Genomic DNA, 6,000 nt, shown 5'->3' with positions numbered 1-6,000 from the left:
CACTGTTCCTGATACAAGCCAGGATGCCGTTTGCCTTCTTGGCCACCTGGGCACACTGACAGCACATGCTCAGGTGAGCATCAACCAACACCCCCAGATCCTTTTCCTCTGCACAGCTTTCCAGCCACTCTGCCCCAAGCCTGTAACATTGCATGGGGTTGTTGTGGCCAGAGTGAAGGACCCGACACTTAGCCATGTGAGCCTCATCCCAGTGGCCTCTGCCCATCAACCCAACCTGTCCAGGTCCCTCTGCAGGGCCTTCCTACCCTCCGGCAGATTGACACTTCCCCCCAACTTGGTGTCCTCTGCAGACTTGCTGAAGGTGCACTCAATTCCCTCACCCAAATTATCTATAAAGATATTAAAGACAATGGGTCCCAACAGTGACCCCCAGGGAACGCCACCGGTGACCGGTTGCCAGCTGGATTTCACTCTGTTCACCACCACTCTCTGGGCCTGGCTGTCCAGCCAGTTTTTAACCCACCAAAGAGTGTACCTGTCCAAGCCATGGGCTGCCAGCTTCTCCTGGAGAATACTGGGGGAGACTGTGTCACAGGCCTTGCTGAAGTCTGGGTGGACTACAACAGCCTTTCCCTCATCCACCAGGTGGGCTACCTGGTTATAGAAGGAGATGAGGCTGGTCAGACAGGACTTGCCTTCCATGAACCTGGACCCCCCTACCCTTTAGGACTTACTCCCAAGTTACCCTCCCTACGAGTGTCCAAGTCAGAAGTCCAAGGTAGCAATTTTACTGAATCCACTCCTGATTTCACCAAGAATAGAGAGCTCTGCCATTTCATGGTCACTCTGCCCAAGACAGCTCCCGACCACATCTCTCATCAGTCCTTTTCTGTTTGTAACAACAGGCCTAGCGGGGCTCCCCCTTCAGTAGGCTCACTAACCAGCTGAGTCAGGAAGCTGTTTTCCAGGAATGTTCTAGACTTCTTCCTCAGGGCTGTACCGTATTTCCAGCATACATCTGGGAAGTTTACATCCCCCCCAAGAACAAACACTGGTGATTGATTGACTTTTTCCAGCTGCTTATAGAGCACCTCATCCTTCTCTTTGTCCTGTTTTGGCAGTCTGTAACAGACCCCCAGCAGGATGTACACCTTGTTGGCCAACCCCCTGATCCTGGGGGACCCTGACCCTGGGAGCTGGGACAGGGGAGGGTCAGGCTGGGGGTTAGGGAAAGGTTCTGCACCCAAAGGGTGGTCGGGCACTGGGACAGGCTCCCCAGGGCAGTGCTCATGGCAACAAGCTGCTAGAATTCAAGAAGCATTTGGACAATGCTCTCAGACTTATAGTTTGTTTTTTGTTTTGTTTTGGTTTGGTTTTTTTTGGGTGGAGTGGAGCCAGGAGTTGGACTCAATGATTCTTCTAGGTCCCTTCCAATTAAGGATATTCTCTTATTCTATGATTATTTTTTACACTGGACTTGGGGGAAAGAGAGCATCTAAATGAGGCATTTCCATGCTAATCCATTGTAAAAAATACATTTATTCCTAAAGTGGCCAAGATCATTGGTGATGCTTGTAGCTGCATGAGCAGATAGCAAAACAAAATAAAGTGAATGTATGTGCCATAATAATAATCTCTTTGAATTTGCTTATATATGAGAATTCACTGGAATTCAAAAGTTTACAGTCAATAAAGAAGGTGATCAAGTACAGAAAATGGGAAGTGTTTGCAATGCATGATGCTTTTGCTGTTTTGCAAGATAATCAAAAAACTGTCACAACCAATGTGTCTGCATCAGTGCAAGTTCTCTAGGTAATCAAGTCTCCTGTGATCTTCAAGGGCAGTGAAATACACTATGCAAAACAGTACAACATAGCAAGCCAGCAAGTTTAGCTTTTAAATATAAAGAAAAAAATGGCTCTGTTTAAATCAGTGAGAGATTTGGTCTCACTTTCAGTGGAGGTGAGATTTCATCTTACACAAGAGCCTTTTACGGATGGTTCTAAGTACAGTAAATTTCTAAAGAAGTATAATGCTATGATAACAAACGAAAATAATTGTAGAGATAATAGCCAAAAAGCTGCTTTACACTGTATTTAAAATCACTGATAATATACTGAAAAGCTATATGCGAACTTGCATTTCTAGTCCTAAATTTCTTGTTCAAACTGTCTTCCAGGCATACCAATGCCAGTTCTATGAGTAAACATCAGCACCAGCACACAAATTTAAAATGTTACATTTTATGTTAAGCACAATGAATCTGGCTGGCTATTGAGCTTCTGGTGGTTGATTTACTTTTGGGGGACTTTCTAGAGAGTATATGCATCAAACTAGTGGTGTTCCAATGAACTGGAGTGAAATCTGGTTTAGAAACTTGCACATTCAGAAATACATGATCCTTTGTCAGTTAAAAATAGGATAAAAGTTTTAATGCTTTATATAGCTAATTATCTCAAAATGAGTTTGTGTTACATTTCTAAGTATGTGCACAATCCTGTTTTAGTTTCAACTGATAGGAGAACTCCATGTGTTGCAGTAAGACCAACAAGGGAAATTCCCTGTTGTTTTATCTTGCATTACAGGACCTCAGCAGAATACAAATCTCTTTTGTTCCCCTGCAGAGATGTAAATTTTATTCTTTGTCAGACTTTTTGGTTGCATGTTTTGAATAGCTTTTCCAGTTTCTTAACCTTAATGAAATGTAGGTAACATGTTCCCTTAGTTAACATTAGACTGGTTTTATGATGCATTAAGTCATCACAATAAATAATCATAACATAATTTAAGCTAAAAAATGTACATTGTTTGATTTGTGCACTGTTTGATATGAGTATTTTTTGACCAAAACTTAGAGCGAGAGGCACGGAGACTTGGAATGTATTATAAGGTATTATACACTGAAAAATTACCTTATTTCTCTCTTTTTATTGTTATTTTACCAATGTCATTTGCTGGATACAATCTTCTTCCTTCTGAATAAAAATGTGCTTCCTCACAAGACATGTGGGCACACCATCTTCTGCCAAACTAGAGCAGCAGTAGCTGAAAAATAATTTCTGGAGACTATCACTGAGCAGCAGAGTGAAAATCAGCTTTATTATTGCTGCAATGGCAGCACGGCTACAGTGCAGCATTTGTTTGTCAGTAATTGCTGTTCAGAAAGTGAAATGTAAGCAGAAAAAATTCCAGACAGGAAAATCTATGCTTAGGCAGTTTAATAAAGACTATACTTAAGGGTTTTTGCACCTGTAATTTATTGTATTATCTTTTCAAAGTCATAAAAAAATGAAAGGAAAGCTGTTCTTTCTCTTGACACTTTTCCCTCTCCTAACTCCATCTATAAACCTGGAGTATTTGACGGTGCCTGCTGAAATATTCAGCACTGAAAACAGCAAAATATTGACATAAATAGCATATTCTGGTATGGACGCCCCAGTCAAGTTAAATACTACTGGTTTCCATCCATGTTGTACCTCTATGGTGCCCTGGTAAACAGGGTAAGCAAAACAAAAAGTGGGAGGGCGAAAAGGACTCTGGTTCAGCAGCTTTAGAACATTTTCCCTGCTTTGACCACAGGCCTTTTCCTGGGCTGCAGGAATGCCACTGATCTCCTGTGCATTCCTGTGTTAAGAGGTTTATATTTTCGATCCTCATAATTGCAGATCCCTTGGCTACTCCTCCCTTGGTGGTAACAAAACACTCCTCTATGTGTGATCTGCTTGCATAATCCACCTCAACAGCAAAGACTGGTGCTATATTATGAGGAAGGAAGTTCAGCGTAGGGGTCCAGATTCACTGGGCTAAGGATTAGTCCTTAGCATTACATTGCTTTACGACTAAAATGGGTGCATGCATGCATGCTTGTGTGCATCTCTGTGTATGCATTTTATGGCAAATAAAGTAACTTCTCAGGAAACAGATGGATCTGTAAAAGGAGTCTTATGACTTCTGAATAGCAGCCACAGACCATCCGACGTGGAAAGGCTTTTTCACAGACAGTCTCACTACTGAGTGAAGCTCCTGGATACTAGAGAGGGCAAGAAATGAGTTTGTATTTGCGCAGCCTCAGTCCTGCCTGCCTCTGTGGATGTGTCTTTAAATGTGTGTGCAGCCTGTAATTACCGGATGGCTCAGGAGTTTTTTCCACAGGATCCCTGCCTCATTTAGTGCATGGGCTGGAGGAGAGTTAATAGAAAAGGCAGTTGTTCAGCTCTGTTCATTCAGTTTCTTGCCACTCCTTTCTTTAGTGCAAATCTTCCGCAGTCTTGCTGCACCCAGAAGTATTAGCGTTTCATGGTATTCATCACAAGGATATCTCTGATTTCCACAAATAGGAATGGATTTATCTTGTGAGACAAATAAAATATTTTATGTTAGTGTATGAAAGGAAGGCACAAACAGAACAATCTGTGGCAGATATCCACAGTTCTGTGTAGAAATGCAAACTGTTAAAGCTAGATTAATGACATTTTTAGTGCTTTTGTTTTCCTTACTACCTGTGGTTAAACATAAACCACATTATGCTTCAAAAGTATAAACATTCAAAAATTTATATTTTTAATCCAAGTTTACAGTAATAGGAGGGTACAAATTAAAATTGATGAAAATAATAGTATAGATGATATTGTGGAATGTAAGAAACAATGGGGACAAATTATAGATTTGGATGGTCTGCTTTATTCCCTCTGCTTACAACATTTTCTTTCTCATGAGTCCCATGTTAACTCCAAGTTTGCTGGCATGGTTTTGAGTCATCTGTACGGCTTTGGCCAGAATTACTCCCCTACATGTGCATGGTCTGGGGACGTGCCAGGCTGAGACACCCGGACACGTTCGGAGAATATTCACTTATTCCTCAGAAGCCATTAATCCAGAAAAGCAGCACGGCCCTCCACCTTGACTACTAAGGGAGCAAGGTAGTGGTCCCCCGAAGGACTGCCCATCCCAAGCACTTCTAGCACCTGTGCTGGCTGGGAGACATCCCCTGCCACCCAGCTCTGCTGCAGCACTGCAGAATGCTGCCTGCAGCACCACGACAGCCCCAGCTCCCCTTCTTTTGCCTGGGTGGAGCAAAATTGCAATGAGCTCACATAGCTTTTATTTTATGTGCTTAATTCTAGCTAGCTGGCTCCTGAACATACATAGAGTTTGTTAAATTTTCTGCCTCCTTCTAAAGCATTTTGAGAGAGAAGGTTAAGCTGGTTTTGAATATATAGTTTCCTCCTCAAAGCTTTTATATCATGGGCCTTGTTGAAAAGAATATAGGAAAGTTTATTTTCTTTCTTAATGCACATAGAAGCACTGCTTAACCTTAATATGTTCACCATTAGGTGGCAAGGAAGCATGCAAAATGTCAACATGTACGTGAATGAAATGTGAATTAGGTGGATACTGAAGGTTTTAAGAAACACATTGCAATTTGCATTACTTCAGTAAAATCGTAAAATCCTACAGCTCAGGCATCATGAGACTGACAAAGACAAGAAAAATCAGCACTGGCTTTTTTTCCTGGTTTTAATTCTTTTTTTGGCCTGATTCCTGATTTTCAAGTTCTTAGCAGGAAAAGCTGCCTGCTCCTTCATTTGCGCATGCATGTGCTGGAAAATGCACTCAAAGCCCAGGAACAGGGTGCAGGGCTCCTATCCCCTCTGCGTGCTAGCTGAAGGGACACCCTGCCATGAGCCCTTTCCTTCTCCCGTGTCTTGGCCTCCTTCGCGTGCTCCTGCCCCAGTACACTACCCGGCTCACACAGGTAAGCTCAGCTTCTTCTTTCTTTATCTACCTGAAGACATCCTGGGTTTTGGAGTGACTGCCCTCTTTAACGACCTGGGATACTCTCTGTATGTTTCCACTCATTTGCTCAATTGCTTCCTCTTCCTCATGGTTATTCCTCTTTTCCTTGATCCTCTGACTGTGGTGTTCTGTCCTTTGGTTCCCTGACTCTCCTGCTTCTTTTTTTATTTTATTTTTTTTTTCACCCTTTCTCTTTTCATCCTCTTGAACCCTTCCCCTACTTCTGCATTCCTCTCCTGGCAC

This window comes from Netta rufina (genome assembly GCF_964035555.1).
Source record: "Netta rufina genome assembly, chromosome: Z".
In the NCBI taxonomy this organism is placed as follows: Eukaryota; Metazoa; Chordata; class Aves; order Anseriformes; family Anatidae; genus Netta; species Netta rufina.
This window is presented reverse-complemented; position numbering follows the sequence as displayed.